The sequence below is a fragment of the Pan paniscus genome, chromosome 3, assembly GCF_029289425.2.
Source record: "Pan paniscus chromosome 3, NHGRI_mPanPan1-v2.0_pri, whole genome shotgun sequence".
NCBI classification, from domain to species: Eukaryota; Metazoa; Chordata; class Mammalia; order Primates; family Hominidae; genus Pan; species Pan paniscus.
In genome coordinates, this window is record NC_073252.2 from 130,863,556 (window position 1) to 130,890,900 (window position 27,345).

Sequence of the window (27,345 nt, forward strand, 5' to 3'; positions counted from 1 at the left end):
GGGAACAACTCAGCCCCTCTAGTGCAGCAGGCTCCTAACCTCGAGGGGTCAGAGAACAAAGCCAGGGGCCTAGTCCCCATCCCCTGAGTTACAGCACACCATCCAGGAGTGATAATCTGAACCTTGGCTCCCTAAAATCTTCTAGAAACAAAAGTTAAGAGTCAACTGAACCCACATTACACCACAATAAAATCACCAAGGGCATCAAAGAAAATAAAAGCAAAAAGAAAAACATTCAAAAGACAGAAACGTCAATGATTGAAAGAACATCAGCACACACAGATAAGAAAGAACCTGTGCAAGAACTCTAGCAAATCAAAAAGCCAGAGTGTCTTCTCACCTACAAATGACCACACTAGGTGACATAAATGACACTGTATTCTCAGGCAATGTTAAGAAAAAAATAAACTATATTTTCCAGTGGTGCCAGTTTAACAAGCTGAGTGATTTTCTCCAGGGAATTAGGCTGTAATTTTACCAGGCTGGTGGAACCAGAGCAAGAGTATTTCAGGGCTACAGTGATTGAAGTAACCTGACTAACCTCTCTGGTTTCTGGCAGGACTGTCTCATGTCTCAGTCTTAGCACAAAAGTCCTGAGCCTGCATTGCCAAGACAATCCTAAGCCAAAAGAACAAAGCTGGAGGCATCACACTACCTGACTTCAAACTATACCACAAGGTTACAGTAACCAAAACAGCATGGTACTGGTACCAAAACAGAGATATAGACCAATGGAATAGAACAGAGCTCTCAGAAATAATACCACACATCTACAACTATCTGATCTTTGACAAATCTGACAAAAACAAGAAATGGGGAAAGCATTCCCTATTTAATAAATGGTGCTGGGAAAACTGGCTAGCCATATGGAGAAAGCTGAAACCGGATCCCTTCCTTACACCTTATACAAAAATTAATTCAAGATGGATTAAAGACTGAAATGTTAGACCTAAAACCATAAAAACCCTAGAAGAAAACCTAGGCAATACTGTTCAGGACATAGGCATGGGCAAGGACTTCATGTCTAAAACACCAAAAGCAATGGCAACAAAAGCCAAAATTGACAAATGGGATCTAATTAAACTAAAGAGCTTTTGCACAGCAAAAGAAACTACCCCACAGTGAACAGGCAACCTACAGAATGGGAGAAAATGTTTGCAATCTACTCATCTGACAAAGGGCTAATATCCAGAATCTACAATGAACTCAAACAAATTTACAAGAAAAAAACAACCCCATCAAAAAGTGGGCAAAGGATATGAACAGACACTTCTCAAAAGAAGACATTTATGCAGTCAAAAGACACATGAAAAAATGCTCATCATCACTGGCCATCAGATAAATGCAAATCAAAACCACAATGAGATACCATCTCACACCAGTTAGAATGGCGATCATTAAAAAGTCAGGAAACAACAGTGCTGGAGAGGATGTGGAGAAATAGGAACACTTTCACACTGTTGATGGGACCGTAAACTAGTTCAACCATTGTGGAAGTCAGTGTGGCGATTCCTCAGGGATCTAGAACTAGAAATACCATTTGATCCAGCAATCCCATTATTAGATATGTACCCAAAGGATTATAAATCATGCTGCTCTAAAGACACATGCACACGTATGTTTATTGTGGCACTATTCACAATAGCAAAGACTTGGAACAAAGCCAAATGTCCAACAATGATAGACTGGATTAAGAAAATGTGGCACATATACACCATGGAATACTATGAAGCCATAAAAAATGATGAGTTCATGTCCTTTGTAGGGACATGCATGAAATTGGAAACCATCATTCTCAGCAAACTATCGCAAGGACAATAAACCAAACAGTGCATGTTCTCACTCATAGGTGGGAATTGAACAATGAGAACACATAGACACAGGAAGGGGAACATCACACACTGTGGGGGGAGGGGGGAGGGATAGCATTAGGAGATATACCTAATGTTAAATGACAAGTTAATGGGTGCAGCACACCAACATGGCACATGTATACATATGTAACTAACCTGCACGTTGTGCACATGTACCCTAAAACTTAAAGTATAATTAAAAAAAAAAAGAAAAGAAAGAAAAAATCTATTATAGCAGGGTAGAGAGCTCTAGATGAAATTAAAGGCATAAATGGACTTGAGGACCCAACATGACAGAGAAAAAAAAATTAGGAGGCAAATAAGAGAGAAAGTTGATAGGAAGTGAGATTTAAAGGGTCTGAATTTAATATTCGTTAGTCCTGCTGTTGCAGGTGCTAAAGTCTAAAGAGTAGGAAACTAAAACGTGTTATGAAGATAAGCTGTTGGAGATGAGAACGTGAAGGACCTGAAAAGCCATATTGTTGGACTGGGTTTCTACAATTAGTATTAATAATGCATCCCATGGGACAACATTTTCAATAAAATGTTAGATACTATGGATGTGTAAGGGTAAAGGCATTTATCCCAATGGCATGAGCTCTAAAGGGGCAAAGTGGGTTTTCTTTTCTTTTCTTTTTTTTCATTTTAAAAAATAGATCAAGGAATAACAACACGGAAACACTGAGAAAGTGAAAAGAACATTTACCATAGTTTTGTGCAGTGATGTGTAGTCAGAGTGCAAGACAACAAATTCTACCTGGAAGGGAGTCAAGGAAGTAGTGTCTTCAGGATAGGATCGGGTTTTGTTAATATAAGAAATGTTCATTGAAGAGACTTCATTAATCCTTAAAAAGTGGTTTTTAGAGACAAATAAGAATGCTATTCTGCTTGTAACCAGACCATAAATTTTTCCTTCACATTTTTTCAATCATGGATATATACTAAATTTTGACAGGAGAAATATAAACTATCCGAGTTTTAACACTTTATAATGAAAAAAAGACCCTATAATTTATTCACTATGTTTTTCAAATTAAAATCAAATCTCATTTCAACTACTATATGAGAAAATACATTGAGAAAGCAGGTTTACATGGCAATGTTAAATTATAGCCCCAGATGACAGAAAAAATAGACTCTCATGGCTAATGGAGATGTTCAAAGTGAAAACAGAATCAGGCAGCCATGGCTGGGTGAGAGAACGGTCAATACTCTGTGTTCTTGGAAAGATGTTGTAAAGGTGCTACAGAAATTCTCTTTCAACAATCAAACCAAACCAGTCCCTGTAGTTGGTGCCAAGATAAACTGTGGCTGGACTCCCTCTACCTAGTCCACCACTGAAACTGGTCATTTGAAAGAAACATCTGACAGAGACATCTGGTTTTGAGCTTGGAAACCACCCAATCAGAGCTTGACTATTTTGACCAATCAGAACTAAACAAGTGTGAAACTTGCATTTGCATAAATTGTCCTCAGTGAAAACCTGGGTGAGAATTTTCTCTATTTAAGATAGCCATTTGCTTTGTTCTTCAGAGAGCACATTTTCATTGTATTGAAGGCTGTGCTTTCCCAATCTGCAAATTTTGTTTTAATAGAAAATAAACTCTTAATTTTTCCTCCATAGAATTCTTGGTCTTCTGTTAACAAAGTACCATAAGGTATAAAACATGTGACCATCACAAGTCTGATGGTGATATAATTGACCGAATATGAACAGACACAGGTAAAGTGTACATCTTACCTCTGTGAACCACAAACAGAGCCGTCTCCTAGTCAGAGCTATGTTTCCCTGGCCTTTGAATCCTCACAAATCCTGTCAGGTTCCAATAGTAACCTCTACTCTTTGGGTATAAGTAAAAAGTATTACACTCAGCATGTTCCTGGGTATGCACTATAAGGTCAAGTGCATCAAAAATAATGTTTTTCCCCTTGCTACCCAGGGTTCAGCCTGCTGGGGGTATCTTATTGCTTAAATTACAAACACATTATTTATTATTAGAAAATGAGGATATATTTATCTACTGAGCTTTAACAAAATAAATGGCAGATGTGGAATATTCTATATATCTTGATTTTAGTTAAATAGGAAGAAATTTTTAAAAGTTATGAGTTTTTATTTTGTGATTTAATATAAGAAAATATAAATGTAAATTATGCTGATGATATTTGGATATAAAATACTTCTCCAAGTTTCTACTAATAATTTAACAATTTTAAAATTAGGCATATAATGTTGAACTTGATAAAACCTAAATTTTAAATATATGAATTTCTTTAAAAATGGAATCTTCAGAAGTTTGGAATTATTCTAATTTGCAAACAAATATTCTGACAAAAAATTATTTAATGCTGAAATGTTAATGATATATTTGTAGTCTAACAAATTGCAGATCATTATAAAGAAATGAATTTACTTAGCATATTTGTCCAAAATGCTTTCTACAAGCCCTCAATATTTCTATAAATTTTAGAATTAGCATTACAAAGAAATTCTAGAAACAATACTCTGTTATGGTCACAGTTACTAAAAACAAACAAAAACCAAAACAATTCTAATTCACAAACCTTTGAGATTCTTTCATGTGCAAGACACTGTGAAAGATATTGGACTAACAAAGAATCAAAAGCAGATACATTTCAGTTTTTGAATATTGGGAGTTTATATTCCAGCAAAGCAGACTATATATAAGTAAACCATAAAATCATATTATGATAAAGGATATGATATAGATATATATCAATTAATAGCTAAGAGTGTGGATTGTATGATAGAGGTACAGACATGCATTAGAGAACTGAGCTTAAAGCAAAAGCAGGAGTTAGTTACTGAAAAGCACAACTAGGAAAGTGGGAGCAGAGGAATAAAGATAAAAGAATATAAGAAAAGTTGATATAATAAGATGTATCAGTTTCCTAGGGCTGTGATAACCAGGTACTAAAAACTGGATTGTTAAAAACAACAGGAATTTATTCTCTCAATTCTTGACTCTAGAAGTCTTAAATCAAGGTTTCAACATAGTTAGTTATTTCCTAGGGATCTGAGGGAGAAACTGTCCCACATCTCGCTCTTGGTTTCTAGTGATAGCCCAGGTAACCCTTGGCATTCCTTGGATTGTAGATTCAACACTCTAATCTCTGCCACCGTTTTTACGTGGCTTTATCTTTATGTCTCCATGTCTTCTTATAATGTCACCATTCACATTGGATTAGAGAGTCATTCTACTCCAATATAAAAGACTTATCTTAAATAATTATATATGTAACAACTCTATTTTCAAACCAGACTGTACTCTGAGGTCATGAGGGTTAGGACTTTAACCTATCTTTTTTGTGGGGACGTCATTCAATAAATAACATAAGGGCTAACACATATTAAGCAGTAACAAAACAACGTGTATACATTAAGCATTTTACCCCCAGTATATGGGTATTATATTGCTATGTGGTAGTTAAATACTATAATCTTAATTTTACAGATATACATTTCCTGGTCACAGAGTTAAGCAACATTAAAGCAAATTTAAAAGCCTATATTTTAGCCACTATGTTTCCTGCCTCCCAAATAGTTAAATTTAGTTGGACCCATTCATGGCATATGTAAACAGAGAAGTTTGTAAAATAAAGAATGACATAAAAATAGGATGAAATTTGTACTTTACTTGGAGACTATCATAAATTACATTTGTTTCTTATTCATAATCTGATCTATGTTTCATTTAAAAAAATACTGGTAAACATATGAGCCATAGTAGTTTCAGAAGATACTGAAAGACAGAGGTATGTTAAAAGCTAGTGAAGTATTACCTAAGAGATCATGAATGCCTGTGATAGTGACAGGAGACAGACAAACTCCTAGGCAGGCAGAGTCAGGAAACCCGATCCTCAAACCAAGGACAGCTTAAAGCCTGAGATCCAAGCTGCCAGTTCCAGATAGAGTCCACAGCTGCAGTGAGAACTATCCCTGTCCAACCCACTCTCTCTCAATTGGTTCCTTCTGAATGATGCCCTTTAACCAATCCAATGATGCTTTTTCCAATACCACCCATGGACCAATCAGCATGCACTTCCCCATTCTAAGCCCATAAAAACCCCAGGACTCAGCCTCACAGATGGCTAACTGGCTTTCAGGTCCCCTCTGGCAGCTGAGAGTTTTCGTTCTATAGCTCAAAATTATTTTCTGCCTTATTTACTTTCTGGTGTCGACATATCTTATTCCTTTGTTGCAGGACAAGAACTTGGAACTTGCTGAGCTGGGGATGGCAGGAGTAAAAGAGTTGTAACCTTCCCTTCTGCTCCCCAAACAATGTGAGAGAAGAAACCATTGGACGCCACTCTCTCCTGTTAGCCCAACTGCCAGAGCGAAAAAGTTGTGACGTCACTGGCTTACTCAGCAAGCTAACTGTGGGAGGTGGGAGTAAAAGAGCTGTAACCTCTCCCACTCGAGGAACTACCCTCCTGCTTGACAAATTACAGGAGCGAAAAAGCCACGTATCAGAGGAGACTTCAGGGTATGTTTATATCTGTATTATAGGATTTTTAAAAGATTAAATGAAGTAGCATTTCTGAAATGTCTGGAACATAATGTTTGAAATAGAATAGAATATCAGTAAATGGTGCTGCTGTCATTATTAGTTGAATTCATAGAGAAAACCAAGCACACACACACACACACACACACACACACGCAATCCTAAAGACTATAAGGTTCTTATAGAAATAACATTAAACATGTTTTTTAAAAGCAAGGCCTTAAATATGTAAAGTATATCCTGTAGAATTTTTAAAACTAATAATTTTATATTATTATTGAATATATCTAACCTCTTGACCGTTTTTCATTGGCAGAAAATTAAGCCTGACAGTCTCTCCAAACAACTTTGTGCACATATTAAGTAAAGGAGGAGGTACTGCTTATACCTAAAACCTAATCTCAGATGAATTATGGAGTGAATATAACTAGTACTGAGCTAAACGTTAAAAACAAATGTGTAAGATCTCATAAAGACAATACATGCAATATTTCATTTACACATTATGTTTATTATTTATGTGTGCATCTAACATCTAACTGCTAATCTCAGCTTTACCACAATATCTAAAATAAGAGGTAATTCTTTCATCATCTTGACCTTTTGGACAGTTTACCATAATCATACACGAAAGATTCAGTAAACTATTTAGATTTTCAGAAAAAGTAGTCATAGAATACAAAGTGTCATTAACTATCCAAGAGTATTTAACTTAATATATAAATAAATGTGTTCCTGATATGCCATTTCTAGGCAAGTTCAAGCCCCATATGAATGAGACAATAACAGTTTTGTTTTGATTTTTTAAAATTACCTTTTCCTGTAAAAGAGCCAGCTCCCTGGTTTTAAAGAAGAAATAATGGGAAAAGAAGGGCATTCTGAGAGTTCAACCTTCTCTTTCTTTTATTAATTGTTTTAACTTAGTCAAAGTACTTACTGCTTTGTAGCTACACTGAGATGATTTTCTGTTTCTTAAATCCTAATACAAGAGTTAGAAATTACTAGAATTTTTCCTAAATATGTCTTTGGAAAATGGCATTATATATGTAGAAATCTTAAAAATAGTACTTCATTTGACAGTATATCTGAGGAAAAATAAGCTTTAGAGGTTATCTAAATCCATTTTGTCCTGCTACAACAGAATACCTGAGTCTAGGTAATTTATAATGAACAGAAACTTATTTATCATGGTTCTGGAGGCTGGGAAGACCAAGATCAAAGTGTGGCATTTGGTGAGAGCCTTCTTGCTGCATCTTTACCCATGGTAGAAGACAGAAAAGCAAGAGCGAAAAGGGGATCAAACTCATTCTTTTATAACAGCATTAATTCCACCCATAAAGCCAGAGCCCTCATGACCCAATCACCTCTGAAAGGTCTTATCTAATAATACTGTCACAATGTCAATTAAATTTCAACACGGGTTTTGGAGGGAACAAACATTCAAACCAAAGCAGTGGCTTTATGTAAGAAAATCCAATATAGAAATTCAGGAACTGGGTCAAATGGTATTTCTAGTTCTAGATCCCTGAGGAATCGCCACACTGACTTCCACAATGGTTGAACTAGTTTACAGTCCCACCAACAGTGTGAAAGTGTTCCTATTTCTCCACATCCTCTCCAGCACCTGTTGTTTCCTGACTTTTTAATGATCGCCATTCTGACTGGTGTGAGATGGTATCTCATTGTGGTTTTGATTTGCATTTATCTGATGGCCAGTGATGATGAGCATTTTTTCATGTGTTTTTTGGCTGCATAAATGTCGTCTTTTGAGAAGTGTCTGTTCATGTCCTTTGCCCACTTTTTGATGGGGTTGTTTGTTTTTTTCTTGTAAATTTGTTGGAGTTCATTGTAGATTCTGGATATTAGCCCTTTGTCAGACGAGTAGGTTGCGAAAATTTTCTCCCATTTTGTAGGTTGCCTGTTCACTCTGATGGTAGTTTCTTTTGCTGTGCAGAAGCTCTTTAGTTTAATTAGATCCCATTTGTCAATTTTGGCTTTTGTTGCCATTGCTTTTGGTGTTTTAGACATGAAGTCCTTGCCCATGCCTATGTCCTGAATGGTAATGCCTAGGGTATATACCCAAATGACTATAAATCATGCTGCTATAAAGACACATGCACACGTATGTTTATTGCGGCATTATTCACAATAGCAAAGACTTGGAACCAACCCAAATGTCCAACAATGATAGACTGGATTAAGAAAATGTGGCACATATACACCATGGAATACTATGCAGCCGTAAAAAATGATGGGTTCGTGTCCTTTGTAGGGACATGGATGAAATTGGAAATCATCATTCTCAGTAAACTATCGCAAGAACAAAAAACCAAACACCGCATATTCTCACTCATAGGTGGGAATTGAACAATGAGATCACATGGACACAGGAAGGGGAATATCACACTCTGGGGACTGTGGTGGGGTGGGGGGAGGAGGGAGGGATAGCATTGGGAGATATACCTAATGCTAGATGATGAGTTAGTGGGTGCAGCGCACCAGCATGGCACATGTATACATATGTAACTAACCTGCACAATGTGCACATGTACCCTAAAACTTAAAGTATAATAAAAAAAAAAGAAAAAAAAGAAAAAAAAATAGATAAATAAATAAATGTTCAATAAAAAAAAAAAAAAGAAAGAAATTCAGGAACAATACTACTTATTCCACTCTCCCTTAAGCAAAATGCAGTGTAAATACTATTTAATTCATTGCACTTACATGAAGACTAAATGGAATTGCCCAGTCGTCCATTGATTTACCCCTTACAGTTAAATCTGGTGATTTATATAGACCTATGCTATGGTTTATAGGAAAAGTTGAAAAAGAAAAATATGTAGTCTGCCCACCCAACATTTTTTCAACAACATCTCCTCAAAGGATGTAGCAAGAAATAAAACAGTAAAGTCCATATTTCCATGGAGTAGGAAAAGACTTGACTAGAGTAATTATCAATATTGTTAGAAGAAAATGTCAACATATATGCTAAATCTCTAAAAGATGTTGTTTTTATATTATTAGACCCTACAGAGCTTAAAACAAATGTAAAAAGATCTCTCAGATATATAAGTAACTTAAAATCTAGATCAGAACATGATGCATTTATATATTACAATATATTAAATAATAAATGGGCCAGACATTAAAAAATAGTGAGCTAAATGCACACATTTCAAGTAGCAAGACATTTGAGAAAGGGATAGTTGGCAAGATGAAAAAGCAATAAACCTAAATCCAAACACATGACTCTTATTCCTACCTCTTACATTAAGTAGTTCTATGTATTACTTAAGTTCTATATATTTAGGCTTTTTTTTTTTTTTCTTTTGAGACGAAGTCTCACTCTGTCGCCCAGGCTGTAGTGTAGTGGCACAATCTTAGTTTACTGCACCCTCCGCCTCCCGAGTTCAAGCGATTCTATTGCCTCAGCCTTCTGAGTAGCTGGGATTACAGGCACGCACCACCACACCCAGCTAATTTTTGTATTTTTAGTAGAGACAGGGTTTCACCATGTTGGTCAGGCTGGCCTCGAACTCGTGACCTCATGATCCTCCCACCTTGGCTTCCCAAAGTGCTGGGATTACAGGCATGAGCCACCATTCCCAGCCCATATTTAGGCTTTTTTTAAAGACATCTTTTACAATTGCAAAAGACAGAAGACAAGTTTAATTATATTATATGACACTTCCAGAAAAAGTGAAAAATATTACTATTGCTAGCATACAGCTCATAGAAACCATCATACAACCACTTCATTTACTAGAATTGACAATTCATCTGATTATTTCTGATGTACCTAAATTAAAACTTTTTATGTTTATATGCAAGGCATATTCTGGGTTTAAGGTTGTAGGGTGAAAGTGTTACATATGTAATGCTTCATATTGTTTTATGGCCTCCAAGCTAGTTTTAATGTTATTTTCATGAAGTTTATGCTATTGAACATTGAAAGATGTTTAAATATTAGTTTAAATTGGGGTCTTTTGTATATTACACAGTATGCTTTCTTACAAATTTCAAAATTACCTTATGGATAGTATAATTGCATAGTATTTTAAGAGTATAAATTGCAAATAGGTATTAAAATATGTTACTATTTTTGTAAATCTGATAATTTTTTGCTTTTTTGAAATAAAAATAAAATAATTGTAAATAGCCTTACTTCTGTTTTTTATCTGTGGCACAAAATGTTTCAAAGTTAATTCATAAGTATAGCTGGCATTAATTCAACTTAACAAAAAGAGTCAACCTCACAGTTGTTTGTGTAATCGCTCCTATTGGGGAATTGAAGACTCCCTGGTATATATCCTTTGTATAATACTTATACAGCTCTGGGAACTAAGGTTAAATTACAACTAAATTGAAGCATATTTTTATTTTTTAAAAATATATAATTTCATGAGTATATGTTAACTGTTTTTATACATTAATGTTCAGAGAAAATAATCTGAGTTTTATTTCTTAAAAGCTCTAAGATTAAGAAAAATAATTTACAACTTTTTAAAAGAGGATCAGCTATCGGGAATGCATAATAAAATGATTCATCATTCATGGTACTTGATATTTCATTTTCATTGGGTACATTAAATTTAGCATAAAGAGATCAAGCAAAAAAAATTATAAAGACTTTTTCAAACACCATTTGCCCCAGCAAGTGTTGGACTCTGTTGGTGACTCATAGTGGCTGTTAACAACAGGGTTAAGTACAGAAATTTTTCTGCTTAAAAAACTTAGTTGTGCTCATTGAGAAAAATAAAGTTCAGCAGTGATACATTAAAAAGGAATTTCAGCATTGTTCATTGTTATGGTTGTCTGTTGTCTTAGTCTGTTTTGTGCTGCTGTAACAGAACACCACAGACTGGGTAATTTATAATGAACAGAAATTTATTTCTCACAATTTTGGAGGCTCTGAAGTCCAAGATCAGGAGCCAGCATCTTGCAAGGGCCTTTTTGCTGTGACATAACATGGCAGAAGACACCATTCAGTAAAAGGACAAAGAGAGGGTGAAACAGAACAAGAAAACCAGAACAAAATTGTCTCTTTACAAGGAGCCTACTCCCACAATAACAAACCCGTTCTCATTACGTTGACATTAATTCATTCATGAGGGCAGAGTACTTATGGCTTAATCACCTCGGAAATTCCCATCTCTTAATTCTATTAAATGGCAATCAAATTCCAACATGAGTTTGGGAGGGGACAAGCATTCAAATCATAGCATTTATCAAAACTAAAGCAAGCTATTAGGAAATAAAATTCTTCAGTTTTGAACTAAGGGTCATGAGAACCAATCTAAAAAGACACATTTATAGTCATTGGATCACTGGTTTTTGATACTGACTGTATATAAGAATAGTTTTTAAAATCCTAAAACCTTGGTCATATTTACATCTAATCCTAAAACCAAGGTCATATTTACATCTAACCAAATAAGAATCTCTGTGTATAGATACCTTGGTTTCAGCACTCTTCAAAAATATCTGAGATCATACTTATGTTCATCCAGACTGATAACCAATGATCTATAATCCCATCTTCTTTCTTAAAAAACAGTCTTAGAGAGATCCTTGAGGCTGTGTGGTCAGTAAAATATCATGAATATTCTCTTCATTATAAATGATCAACTAGATTTATTCTTAATCAAAAGTGCCTAACAGTCAGTTAGAGGTACTTACTACTGCATAGTAAAATCAAACATTTCATGAAATATAAGAGCTTCCAATTCAGCACAGAAACAGAAAAGACAAACTTCAGTTTGACATTGCTTAAGCCCACTTCCTGGATACTCAGAGGATATATTCTGGAAATTTGGGGATGCAGAGACATAAGTCATTGTCATTTGGGCTTGCCTCATTCAGGTTCCCAAAGCTGATAGTTAGATTTGAAATTACTTTGCTCTAGACATATCTCTAATTATCACACAAAGTTTCATAGAATTATAAAATAGTAATTTAAATTTTAAACATAATAATTATGGGTCAGATAGCTTTTGGGGACAGAAAGGGGAGCATAAGATTTGGAGTTTTCAACCCATCACCATTCCAGAAATATTTATTACAGAATTTCAAACTGAAATTAACCAACAGCAACATATCTTCCATTAGTTTTGATATAGTAATTTGAGAGAATCAAATTCAGGTTTTTACTTAGAGTATAAGTAAATTTTGAAAATTTAATACAAGAAGCATTTATAACAAAATTGAAGTCCTTTAGCAAGATGCTTAAATGGAGTGCACTGTTAAGACAGTGTTCATTCACTGAGATGGGAGACTTCATTTGATATGTACTTTGCCAATCACTTTGTAATGGCAAATATCATAATAGAGAATTTAACATGCATGAAAATATTCGACCAAAGAATGTTTATTACTTCTGTTAGTAGCAACATATCTTGAAAGGATAAAAATAAACTTCACTCAAGTATCTTCATTATAAAATGCAATATTAATCCGGTGACCTATTAACTCTTTCATGGCTGTATTATGTAGGTTCAAAATATCTAAATTTTCAATTATCTTTTTAGATTAGCTTATTTTTTTCCTTTAACTATGAAGCTCTGTAAAATGTAGAGAAATCCTATTTCTAAACTGAAATATATCAAAGTAAGCTAAAAGAATGGAATAATCATATCATAGAAGTTCTGGCTTCAGTGCTAACATGTTAAAGCAGCTAGGAAATTATCACTCCTGCCATCATAACTGCAACAACATAAATATGGAAAACCTGAAAATCAGTGACTTTTCTTGGAAACATTAGAGAACTGAGTGCATTATCCTGTTCTTGCATTGCTATAAAGAACTACCTGAGACTGGATAATTTATTAAACAAAAAATAGGCTTAATTGACTCCAGGTTCCAAAGGCTGTACGGGAAGCATGCCTGGGGAGGCTTCAGGAAACTTACAATTATGGCAAAAGGCAAAGAGAAAGCAGGCATGTCCTACATGGCTGAAACAGGAGAAAGAGGGAGTGGGGAAGGTGCCATACACTTTTAAACAACAAGATCTCATGAGAACTCACTCACTATCATGAGAAAAGCAATGGGGAAATCTGCCACCATGATCCAATCACCTCCCACCAGGCCCCTCCTCCAATGCTGGAGATTACAATTTGATATGCAATTTGGTCAAGGACACAAATCCAAACCATATCACTGAGACTGCAAGGCAAAAAGGCACCGGGAAATCTGGAGAGGGATGGATCCAGAGAGTCACAGGCTAGATTTGCTTACCTGGAACAGAAACCACTAGAGCCAAAAACTGATAGGATACCTCATTGTAATTGTAACTAAATACTGGAAGCTGAGTATGGACTAGCATGAAACAGAGAGAATCCTTGGAGATTAATTCACAAAGAAGTCAAAACATATTTTGGGGGTGTTTACCTCCAGGAACATCACCTCCCCTAAGTTCTCACAGGGGGAAGTTAAGAAAGATGCCTTCCTGGCTCTGACAAAGGTAGAGGAAATACAACTATTTCAAAATGACTTAAAAGTGTTTGCCATAACAAAGCTCTGTGCTGCAGAGTAAAAGACTATACCAGAGCCATCTTGATTACATTTTACTGGAAAAGTTTCAAACTAGAGAAGCACCATATAAAAATTAAATTGAAATGGATTTTATATCTAAATGTAAGACCTAAAACTCAAAAATTATATAAGAGGGTGTTGCTAAAGGAGATTAACATTTGAGTCAGTGGACTGGGAGAGGCAGGCCTACCCTCAATCTGGGTGGGCATCATCTAATCAGCTGCCACTGCAGCTAGAATAAAGCAGGCAGAAGAACAGGGAAGGACTAGACTGTTTTAGTCTCCTGGCCTTCATCTTTCTCCTCTTCTGGATGCTTCCTCCCCTCCAAATCAGACTCCAAAGTCTTCAGTTTTGGGACTCATGGATTTACACCAGTGATCTGCCAGGGGCTGTTGGGCCTTCAGTCATAGACTGAAGTCTGCACTGTCAGCTTCCCTACTTTTGAGGTGTTGGGTCTTGAACTGGCTTCCATACTCCTCTGCTTGCAGATTGCCTATTGTGGGACTTCACCTTGTGATCGTGTGAGTCAATACTCCTTGATAAACTTTCCTTCATAAATGCATCTATCCTATTAGTTCTGTCCCTCTAGAGAACACTGAGTAACACAGTTGTATTTTATTTTCTAATATTTTGTGGAGGGTTATTGCATCCATATTAATAAGAGATATGGTTCTGTAATATTTAATAATATTACTAGTAATATTATTACTATAAATTGTCAGGACAAATGTTTTCACCGCTGAATTCTATCAAACATTTTAGGAAAGAATAATATCCATTTAATGTAGTGCTCTCATACAAGTAAAGAAGAGATCAGTGGAACAGAATAGAGTCTGTAAGTAGATCTACATATAGGGTCCATTTATTTTAGATAAAAGTGCAAAGAAAATGCAAAGAGAAAAGGTTAATATTTTCAACACATTTTACTGGAAAAGTTCCAATCTAGAGGAATGCCATATAAAAATTAAATTGAAATGGATTTTATATCTAAATGTAAGACCTAAAACTCAAAAATGGTATCAGAAAACACTGGAGAAAATATTTATGAATTTGGGTTAAACCGATATTTCTTTAATACAACATTAAAAGCATAATCCACAAAAGAAAAAAGTTATAATTTACACCTTATAAAAAACTCTAAATGTCTGTTAGGTCTATTTTACCTAATGTGCAGTTTAAATCCAATGTCTCTTGGTTAATTTTCTTTCTAGATGATCTGGCTAATACTAACAGCATGGTGTTGAAGTCTCCAACTGTTATTGTATTTGAATCTGTCTCTTCATTTACATCTCATAATATTTGCTTTATAAATGTCAGTACTCTGGTGTTGGGTGCACATATATTTTAAATTGTTATATCCTCTTGCTGAATTTATCCTTTTATCATTATATCATGATCTTTGCCTCCTTTTATTGTTTTTGATGCAAAGTCTATTTTACCACATGTAAGTACAGGTAACCCTGTTTGCTTTGCTTTCAGTTTGAATGGAATATCTTTTTTCTGTTCCCTCTCTTTATTTTCAGTCTCTATGTGTCTTTACAGGTGATATGAGTTTCGTATAGTCTGAATTAAGTTGGGTTATGTTTTTTTTAATGCATTCATACAGTATACCTTTTCTTAAGTGAAAAAACTAATCCTTTTCCCTTTGAGGTTATTATTGATACTTAAGAGCTTGTTCTTACAATTTTATTAGTTGATTTCTGGTTGTTTTCTGTATCCTTTGTTCTTTCTCTGTTATTGCTTGTTATTGTAGTCTGGTGGTTTTCTGAAATGATCCTATTTTAGCTTTTTCTATTCCTTGTTGGTGTGCTTGGTGTAACAGTGGGTTTTACATTTTTATGCATTTTCATGATGGTAGATATCACTCTTTAACTTTCAGGTGTAGAACTCCCTTAAGCATTTATTGTAAGGTCAGCCTTGAGAAATTCCTTCAGCTTTTGCTTGTCGGAGAAAGACTTTACATCTCTTTCATTTATGAAGAATACCTTTAGGGGATATATTATCCTTGGCTGGCAATTTTCCTTTCAGCACTTTGAATACATCATCCCATTCTTTTCTGGCTTGTAAGGTTTCTGCTGAGAAATCCACTATTAGTCTAATTGGTTTCCCTTATAACTAACCAAATGCTTTTCTCTTGCTGTTTTTAGAATTATGTCTTTGTCTTTGAATTTGACAATTTGACTGTAATGTGCTATAGGAAAGACCTTTTTGCATTGTAGCTCTCAGGATCTCTGGGTTTCCTGTGTCTGGATGTCTAAATCTCCTTCTAGACTTGGAAAGTTTTCAATTCAAATATTTGGTCACATTATGGTGTTCATATGCCACTAAGGCTTTGCTCATTCTTTTTAATTCTGTTTTTCTTTTAATTGTCTGACTGGGTTATGATTGGGTTATTTCAAACGACCTGTCTTCAAGTTTTGAAATTCTTGCTTCTGTTGATCTAATCTATTGTGAAGCTTTTGAATGTATTTTGTATTTCATTCAGTGAATTCTTCAGCTCCAGAATTTCTTTATTTTTTAATGATATATTTTTGGTAAATTTCTCGTTTGTATCCTAAATTGTTTTTCTGATTTCTTTGTATTATTTTTGGTATTCTCTTGTATCTCACTGAGCTTCTTTAATATTATTTTGAATTTTTTTGTGGGATTTCATAAATTTCTTCATTGCAATTTGTTGCTGGAAAATTGTTGTGTTCCTTTGTCATTTTTCTTGTGCCCTTAAGTTGATTTCTGAACATGTGATGTAACAGCCACTTCTTTTAATTTTTTGAATTTGCTTTTGTATGAAAGAACTTTTTCCAGAAGATGTATCTATGGTGTTGATGAGGTAGGGCACTTTGGCTTTGATTCTGGGTGCATGCAATAGTATACTCTCCATATGATTGTAGTTGTAAACAAGGTCAGGGGTGTCTAAGTTTCCTCAGTGGCTTAGGGTGCAATTGGTAGTGGAGGCTGTGGTGAAGTTTTATTGAGAATGGGGACACTGGGTGGGCCTGTCCTCAGGCCCCAGTGATGGTAGTGGTAAGCTGAGTGTTCTTGACTTTGGGCACCACGGTGGTATATTCTGGTACCAATGTTAGCATCCAGGTGGGCCATTTCTTGGGCCTCCATGCAACTTGTGTGTGTACTGGTAGTAGCAATTGTGGGTTGAGCCAGTGAGGGAGTCCTTGGGGCCCTGGACTATATGAGTGGTTTGAGTGATATCAGCAAGTGGTGGGATTAATCTCTAAGTCCAAAGCAGCTTACTCTGATGTTGGTGGTGGCTGTGACAGGCTTGATGGGCCAGTCCCCAGGACCACAGGTGGCACATCCAGATGGTTCCCCACTGTGGTGGTAGCAGTACATTGGGTGGGCCCAACCTCAGGCCTCTGGGCAGAGGGCTTGGGTACCTACTGCGGTAGATGGACAGGATGGTTCCCAGACCCCAAAACTTCATGCTCAGGCACTGGAGGGGCAGAGCTAGGTTGGGAAAACCTGTTCTCAGGACCCCTTGTGGTGCTTTAAGGCACTGGCTGTGGTAAGCAGGAGTGGAGTAATCCCCAGGCCCAAGGCAGTGGATTGGGGCATCAGTGGCCACACTACAGCCCTGCTACTAGGGAAGGTAGGGTTGCTTGCAGTGGTAGCAGCCATATGCAGGTGGCTGGGGAGTACACTTTACTTGCACTTCAGCCCTGACTTTTGCATCCATAGCTGTAGCTGCTGCAGGTGGGGAAATCTGATGTCAGTACATATGGAAATGCATAGTGGCTTTACTGCTGGGGCAACAGGGTCTTTGCCAATGGCTCACCTTTATCCTTGAAGGCAGCAGCCAGCTGTGGTGTGTGGCTGTAGGCAGGGCATGTCAATAAGTCTCCAGAGATGTGGAGATGCAGGTTCTGTTATGCCCCAGAGTAGGATGCAGTCTGGTGGTGGCTGGGTTCTCAATATGGCATCTTGCTATAGCTCCCTAGGGCTCAAGAGGTATGTGGGACCCAGCATGAGCTCCCTCTCTGAAGCAATGCCTTGCACAGTCTCTAAGCAGCTCCCTATGTTAGCCTTTGAGTCCATGAGGATCTAGAGTCTTTTTCACAATTAGGATGCAGGAGTCTGCAGTGGGGATGTGAACCTCTGAAGTTCACTCACTTACCCTTTCTCCTTCCCCACAGAGGCCCCCTGCTGATCCCAGCTGAGGAGGCTACCTCACTTGCCTCTCCTTCCTTGCTTTATGTTCTTCCTATCACTTGACTATTTTTTATTCAAGTTTTCTCTCTCAGATGACCTATCTGAAGTGTGATTATCTCATCACTATTTTGACTCTGCTTTTTGGCAGAGACAAATACCAAATGCCTAGAGTCAGTCATCCTGAAGCCCTTCTAGACTGCCCTGGATGCACACAAAAACACACTCTCAAGGTTATTATGCTAAATGGAAGAAGTCTAATAAACAATATAAGCATACTGTATGTTTTCATTTATATAAAATTTTAGAAAAGAACAAACTAATCACTGTGACTGAAAGCAGATAAGTAGGTGCCTTTTGATGGGGCAAAGGATTAGGGAAGGACAGAAGAAAAGTACTCCAAAGGGGCATGAAGGAATTTAGGGGCTGACAATACACTTATAATCTTAAGAGTGGTTTGGATTTCACAAGTGTATAGATATTTCAAAACCTGTCAAATTCTACACTTTAAATACATACAATTTATTGTGAGTCAATTATACTACCACAGAGCTTTACAAAATATCTTGACGGCATTTTCTTTTACCTATAAATCTAATTTACTTATCCTCTTCGTAAGATTTATATCTTGGAAGAACCGGTCTTTTCTTTCTGTATTTCTTTCCTCACCTTGTGTTTAACCTTAATTCATGCCAATCTGGCTTCGGCCTCTAACTTCTGTCAAAATGTTTGCACTAGAATAACCAAGGTCCCTACATTACTTAATCCAAATCACCTTTTTCCTCTCCTGTCTCAATTAACTCCTAAAGAGCATATAACATTGTTGACCATTTTCTTTCTGCTTCAAACACTTTGTTTTGCTGCTACAAAACCATTTTCTTCCGACATTTTTGCTACTCTCATTCTTCAACGTTGGCTGAATCTTCTTAAGTTGTTCAGTAAACTTTGGTGTTCCCAGGAATTAGAAGTAGCCCACTGTTTTCTGCTCTATAATCTACACCCTTATTTATTTTAGTTAGCTTTCTTATATTCCAAATTATTCCAAAATACTTTTTCATGGCCTAGCACTCTCCCCTGAATTCTAGTCTCATTTATTCAATATGTCATATGGTATCACCACTCAGATACATAAAGATATCTTAAACTTATTAATCATTTAATTTATCCCCTTCATTCTCTACAATGTAGCCAACAGGGAATTTTAAAAATGCAAATCTCATTTGCTACCCACTTTTGAAAATACATCAATGGCTTCCCAATGATTAGCTCAGATTAAAATGTAAGTATTTAGCATGATCTAAAACATAATCTTGCCATTGCCTGCAGTAACTCATTTTCTGTGCCCTGCCCTTTATTCTTTGGATTCTGGCTGTACAATACTGTCCTTATTTTAATTACTAGACGTTGCTTTCTCTCAAACAAGGCCTTTAATATGCTTTTCTTACCAGCTGGAACTGATCCCAAGTACTCCCTGCATTTTATGTTTGTAAACTCTCTTCCTCAGATCTCAGTTCAAATAAATTTGGATCTCAGTTCCAAAATTTTCATTATGGAAGACTTTTCTGATTTCCTGTTATCTGATCTAGAAGTAACCTGTTTCTTTTTCTCTTGGCACTTTTAACATGTTTTGAGTATAAATTGATGTGATTATAATTTCTGATCATAATTTGATTAGTGGCTGTATTTTGCCACTAACCTATAAAACCAATAAGGCCACAATGATAGTTGTGTTGTCCATTTCTCTTTCCTCATTGCTCTCAACGGTGCCTGACAGAAGGCAAATGAATAAAAAAAAATGGGTATTGTGTGAGCTATATCAAAGTTAACCCTTTTAAAAACTGATTTAAGACACTTACTAGTATATTCTAAATAGCACAGGCTTGGAGCCAGAAAGTCATAGGATCAAATTTAGTCTCCACCACATCTTTGATGTGTGATTTTAAACAATTTATTCCACTCTCTGATGGTAACTTTTCTCTCTTTATTATGGGTGTAATATTAGCTCTCCTCTGAAGTGTTTATGTATATTAAGTTCAATGATGAATATGTAACTCCCAGTAGAGAGCCTCCAGAACCTCATGATCAGTTTTAACATTCAGTAATATATTTTAAAAGGAAGTTGCAAGCAATCATTTAGTTATTTAATAAATTTCAGGAAAGAGTAAAATAAAAAATTGGTTGTGCTTTGATATAACATACTTTCAAAGACAATATTTAGCTTAACAAGTTGAATTCAGTAAGCCCAGTTTAGAAAATGATCAGCTCATATTGCACCAACATGCTTGTTCATATGGTTTGAATCTATGTTCAAATATAAAAAAAAATTGATATGGTTTGGATCTGTGTCCAATACAGAATATTGGTACTGAGAAGTGAGGCATTGCTATAAAGATACCCGAAAATGTAGAAGCAACTTTGGAACTGGGTAACAGGCAGAGGTTGGAACAGTTTGGAGGGCTCAGAAGAAGACAGGAAGATGAGAGAAGGTTTGGAACTTCCTAGATACATGTTAAATTGCTGTGACTGAAAAGCTGATAGTAATATGGACAGTGAAGGTCAGAGTGAGGAGGTTTCATATAGAGATGAGAAACTTATTAAGAACTGGAGAAAATGTCACCTTTTTTATGTATTAGCAAAGAAATTGAAGGCATTATGCCCTTGCCCTCAAGATATTGAAACTTCGAACATGAGAAAGATGATTTAGGATATCTGGTAGAAGAAATTTCTAAGAAGCAAAGTGTTCAAGATGTAGCCTGGCTGCTTCTAACAAGATATGCTCATTTAAATGAGCAAAGACTTGACCTGAAACTGGAATTTAATTTAAAGGGAAAGCAGAACATAAATGTTTGAAAAATGTGTAGCCGGGCCAGGTGGAAGAAAAGAAAAATCCATTTGCAGGGGAGTAATTCAAGCAGGCTGCAGAAATTTGCATAACTAAAAGGAAGGCAATTTCTAACAGTGAAGACAATGGGGAAATGGCCTTGAAGGCATTTCAGAGACCTTTGTGGCAGCCCCTCCCATCACAGGCCTGGAGGCCTAGGAGAGAAGAATGGTTTCATAGTCCAGGCCCAGTGCTCTGCTGCCCTGCTCAGCCTCACGACACTGTTCCCTGCATCCCAGCCACTTCAGCTCCAGCATGGCTAAAAGGGCCCCAGATACAACTCAGACCATTGCTTCAAAGAGTGCAAACCATGAGCCTTGGCAGTTTCCATGTGGTGGTCAGCCTGAAGGTACACAGGGTACAAGAGTTGAGGTTTTAGAGCCTCCGCCTAAATTTCAGATGATGTATGGCAATGCTTGGATGTCCAGGCAGAAGCCTGCCTGGGGAGGAATCATCATGGAGAAACTTTACTAGGGCAGTGCAGAGGGGAAATGTAGGGTTGGAGCCCCCACACAGAGTCTCCACTGGGGCACTGCCTAGTGGAGCTGTGAGAAGAGGCCACCATCCTCCAGACCCCAGAAAGTTAAATCCCCTAACAGCCTGCAGGGTGCACCTGGGAAATCTGCAGGCACTCAATGCAAGTCTGTGAAAGCAGCCATGATGGCTGAACCCTGCAAAGCCTCAGAGGTGGAGTTGCCCAAGTCCTTAGGAGCCCACCACTTGCATCAGTGTGCCCTAGATGTAAGAAAAGGAGTAAAAAGAGATTATTTTGGAGCTTTAAGATTTAATGACTGCCCTGCTGGGTTTCAGGCTTGTGTGGGGCCTGCAGCCCCTTTCTTTTGACCAATTTCTTTCTTTTGAAACAGAAGTATTTATTCAATGCCTGTACCTTCATTTTGTCTTGAAAGTAACTAACTCAATTTGAACTTTACTAGCTCATAGACAAAATGGACTTTCCTGGTCTCAGTTGAGACTTTAGGCTTTTGACTTAATGCTGGAATACATTAAGACTTTGAGGGATTGTTGTGAGAAGAACATGAGATTTGGGAGGGGTCATGGGTGGAATAATATGGTTTGGATCTGTGACCTCACTCAAATCTCATGTCCAGTTGTAAACCCCAAAGTTGGAGGTGGGGCCTGATGGGAACTGATTGAATCATGGGAGCAGTTTCTCATAGTTTAACACCATTCCCCTTGGTGTTATCCTCACAATAGTGAGATCTCATGACATCTGGTTGTTTAGAAGTGTGTGGCACCTCCCCGCTCTCTCTAGTACTCCTGCTCCAGCCATGTGAAGTGTTCAGTTCCCCATTGCCTTCTGCCATGATTATAAGTTTCTGGAGACCTCCCCAAAAGCCATGCAGATGCCGGTATCATGCTTTCTGTACAGCCTGCAGAACCATCAGCCAACTATACCTCTTTTCTACATAAATTACCCAGTTGCAGGTATTTATAGCAATGCAAAAACGGACTAATACACTTGTTTAACATTTATTTTATTATTTTAAGCACTACTTACTACCGCTTTCATTCTCCAGGCTTTTTTTTTCAATAATACTTAGATCAAAAGTGTATTTTTTCCCATACTGGTTAGAGTTATATAACTATTTAAATCTATTATATCACATTATTTACAACCTAAATAATTTCATTACCTCCCAGTATTATTGGCATACTTTTGGTGGTTTATTAGCAATATCATGAAATAATATGATTAAAGTCATAAATATGTGAATTAGTCCTATTTTTGTTAATTGTGCAATTACTAAATAATTCATAAAGGCACGCATATTTTCAGCCATTATTCATGGTGTTTTCATGGATACAATGTGTGAAACCAAATGTGTCATTTTTTTCTTCTTTATGGAAAAATAATAGGTCTATCATTTTCTTGACATTGGCATGAGTGAAAGTTGTGTGAAACTTTTTGCCAAAGAAGACCAAAAATGTAATATAAAAATAGCACAAAAAACAGAAATAAATGGTTTAATATAAATAACATTTCCAGATTAGACAGACAATACTAAAATTTAAGAACATAATGATAAAAATAATGTTTTAAAATAGCTCTAGTTTTTCAGCAACAAAAGTTTCATTTTGTAGGCCAACAAAGTATCCCAATAAACATATAGTTACAAAAAGGTTAGTTAATGCAGTCGTGTTAGGTACCTTTCATGCTTCTGATTCAAGGATATATAAAAAAAACAAGTTAATAATTATATCTCTAAGGAAATTTTAACGTCATTATGCTAACATGTAAATACTAAATGAATTTTTTATTGAAATCAACATGACCTACAATGCAGTAAATCAGAAGCATGGCAAATTAAAATGTCCACACCTCCACAAAAGAGGTTGTATTAGTCTGTTCTCATATTCCTATAAATAACTACTTGAGACTGAGTAATTTATAAAGAAAAGAGGTTTAATTGACTCACAGTTCTGCAGGCTGTACAAGAAGCATGGCTGGGAAGGCCTCAGGAAAGTTACAATCATGGTAGAAGGCAAAGGGGAAGCAGGAACATCTTACATGGCTGGAGAAGAAGAAGGAGAAAGAGAGAGATAAGGAGGAAGTTCTACATACTTTAAAACAACCAGATCTCATGAGAACTCACTCAGTATTAGGAGAACAGCAAGGGGGAAGTCTGTCTCCATGATTTAATCACCTCCAACCAGGCCCCTCCTCCAATACTGAAGATTACAATTCAACATGAAATTTGGGTGGGGACACAGAGCCAAACCATATTATTCTGTCCCTGGCCTCTCTCAAATCTCATGTTCTTCTCATATTTCAAAACACAATCATGCCTACCCAACAGTCCGCCAAAGTCTTAACTCATTCAAGCATTAACTGAAAATACCAGGTCCAAAGTCTTATCTGAGACAAGGCAAGTCCCTTCCACCTATGAACTTGTAAAATTAAAAAAAAAACAAGTTAATTACTTCCAAGATACAATGGAAGTACAGGCATTGGGTAAATGCTCCCATTACAAATGGGAGAAATTGGCCAAAAGAAAGGGGCTACAGGTCCCATGCAAGTCTGAAACCCAGCAGGGCAGTCATTAAATCTCAAAGCTCCAAAATAATATATTTTGACTCCATGTCTCATATCCAGGCCACACTAATGCAAGTGGTGGGCTCCCAAAGACTTGGGCAGCTCCACTCCTGAGGATCTGCAGGGTACAGCCCCTCAGCTGCTTTCACAAACTGATGTTGAGTGCCTGCAGCTTTTCCAGGTGCATGGTGCAAGCTGTCTGTGGATCTACCATCCGGGGGGCTGAAAGACAGTGGCCCTCTTCTGGAAATTCTATTAGGCATTGCCCCAGTGGAGATTCTGTGTGGGGGCTCCAACCCCACATTTCCTCTCTACACTGTCCTAGTAGAGGTTCTCCATGAAGGCTCTGCCTCTACAGCAGATTTCTGCCTGGACATCCAGGCATTTCCATACATCCTCTGAAATCTAGGCAGAGGCTTCCAAGCTCTCTCAACTCTCCCTTGGCACACTTGCAGGCTTAACAACATGTGGAAGCTGCCAAGGCTATGGCTTGCACCCTCTGGAGCTCAACCTGAGGTATATCTTGGGCCATTTTACCCAAGGCTAGAGCTGGAGAATCCGGAATGCAGAGAGCAGCGTTCCATAGTTATGCAGGGCAGTGAGGTCCTGGGCCTGGCCCACAAAACCATTCTTCCCTCCTAGGCCTCCAAGCCTGTGATGGGAGGGGCTGCTGTGAAGGTCTTTCAAATGCCTTCTAGGGCTTTTACACATTGTCTTGGCTATTAACATTTGGCTCCTATCTACTTATGCAAATGTTAGCAACTGGCTTAGATTTCTCCCCAGAAAATGGATTTTTCTTTTCTCCCACCTGGCCAGGCTGCAAATGTTTCAACTTTTATGCTCTGCTTCCCTTTTAAATATAAGTTCCAGTTTCAGATCATCTCTTTGCTCACTCATATAAGTGTATGTGGTTCAAAGCAGCCAGGCTACATATTGAATGCTTTGCTGCTTAGGAATTTCTTCTACCAGATACTCTAAATCATCTCTCTCAAGTCCAAGGTTCCACAGATACCAAGAGCAGGGGCACAATGCCTCCAGTCTCTTTGATAAAGCATAACAGGAGTTATCTTTGCTCCAGTTCCCAATAAGTCCCTCATCTCCATCTGAGACCCCCTCAGCCTAGACTTAATTGTCCCTATCACTATCAGCATTTTGGTCACAACCATTCAACAAGACTCTATGAAGTTCCAAACTTTCCCTCACTTTCTTATCTTCTTCTGAGTCCTCCAAACTCTTCCAGTCTCTGACCATTACCCAGTTACAAAGCTGCTTCCACATTTGCAGGTATCTCTATAGCAATGCCCCACTTCTCGGTACTAATTCTCTGTATTAGTCCGTTCTTACATTGCTATAAAGAACTACCTGAGGCTGGATAATTTATAAAGAAAATAGGTTTAATTGACTCACAGTCCCACAGTCTGTACAGGAAGCATGGCTGTGGTGGCCTCAGGAAACTTATAATGATGGTGGAAGGCAAAGGGGAAGCAGGCACATCTTACATGGCAAGAGAAGAAGAAAGAGAGAGATAAGAAGGAAGTGCTATACACTTTTAAACAACCAGATCTCCTGAGAACTCACTCAGTATCGGAGAACAGCAAGGGGGAAGTCTGCCCCCATGATTCAATCACCTCCCAGCAGGCCCCTCCTCCAACACTGTGGATTAAAATTTGACCTGAAATTTTGGACAAACACAGAGCCAAACCATATCAGAGGTGGTTTAATTCCTTTCCCTTTGACTCTGGACTGGACCCACAACTTTCTTGGACCACTGGAACACAACAGAAGTGACATTATACAACTTATTAGGTTGAGCCATTAGAGATTTGCCATTTTTGCTTTAACTTGATTAGAAAGTTCCTTCTTGGAACTCACTCATCATGTGAAGAGAATGTAGGAAACTTATATGGAGGACATCCAAAGTGCTCCTATTGACTGCCCCAGCTAAGCGTTCAGTCAACAGCTGGTGCCAACTACCAGCCATGTTATGTGAGCCATCTTATGGTTCCTGTCTTTGAAACTCCTACTGACTATAGCCCCAGGAAGCAATAGGTGAAGCAGAAGACCCACTCAATTCAGTCCAGTCAACTCCCCCAAAAATAAGATATAGTAAACGTGATTGTTCTTTAGAACCACTAAATTGTAAAATGGGTTGCTACACAAAAGCAGAAACTGAAACAGAAGACAAAGGTTCAACTCTGATTTTAAATGAATAGTGACTTCGGAGTCAGACAGCTTTTGATCCCTGAACTGGCAGGTGTTGTATGACCTTGGCCAATTCACAATTCATTCCATTTGTCTGAGTCTCAGTTTCAATAGAAATCACTTCATAGGATTGTTGTGAGAAGTGAAAAGAAGAGTTCCTGCAAAGTACTTACACGGTGACTGGAACTTAATAAAAGTTCTGTAAATGTTGGCTGTTGCCGTGTTGTTGCTGTTGATGTTGATGGTAACTTTGTCTGTAGAAAATATTATATATGAAGTTTCACTCTGCTGAGGACTTCTGGTGTTAAGCAGGGGATGGAGAAATAAAAAAGCATAGGATCAGAAGGGCTTATGTCCAGGAACATATTTCAAAAGATATCTTTTAAATAAAAGCAATATTTTTGCATGTAAAGGCAATTTAGAAATTGAGTCTATAAAGCTATGACTTATTTTTCATAAATTGAATTTTTAGAAAAAGTATATTATACCATGCCTCCTTTTCCAGAAATATTCAAATACATGCATTTATTATGATGTTGTTATGAAGTCTGAATACCTATAGGTAGTTGACTATCTACAGTTTGCAATAATAATAGAATTGGCATTACTACTTACTTAATAAAAAGAGTTGTTTTGGTTATTTAACATAAAACTGAAGTTATCCCAGAAATATGTTGTAAATCATAGGAGTCGTACACATGTCACAATAATATTTCCTGATATGCCCCATTGCATTCTTCATTTCTCAGATTAAATTTTACTTTCTGACAAGAACTTCCATTTGAACTGGATAGTCATAAAACCCTTTCCTTTCTTATTTATATTTTAAAAATTTTCCAGTGGTATTCTCTAATTAGTTCTAAATTTTGACATCTCATTCAGAATGGCTTTTCTTTGTCCTTAAGGGAAAATTGATATTGGATTGCTACTAATAGCTAGTATCTATTTGTGTATCCAAACAAGTATATGTTTGACCAACTGCATATTGTAAACCACTAATTTCAGTTGCAATGAGTCAAACTCCTAATTTCCTCCACATCAATCCTTTAAAGCTCAGCAGGACATGTCTCTTCTCTCAAGACCATTACAGATTTAATTTATCCAGTAAGGAAGGGCAGTCATTCTGATACATGATTA

At 37.1% G+C, this 27,345-nt stretch overlaps 1 long non-coding RNA gene across 1 annotated transcript in view; it reads right to left on the reverse strand.

The window, feature by feature from the left end:
- Positions 1 to 26,480, reverse strand: part of LOC129397631 (uncharacterized) — a 97,048-nt gene extending 70,568 nt beyond the window's left edge. Inside the window, exons 1-2 of the long non-coding RNA XR_008625228.1 lie at positions 26,382 to 26,480; positions 23,390 to 23,485 (exon numbers count right to left, since the gene is read on the reverse strand). This is a non-coding gene — a long non-coding RNA (uncharacterized LOC129397631). The remainder of the gene's footprint in view (positions 1 to 23,389; positions 23,486 to 26,381) is intronic.
- Between the last annotated feature and the right edge of the window lie 865 nt (positions 26,481 to 27,345).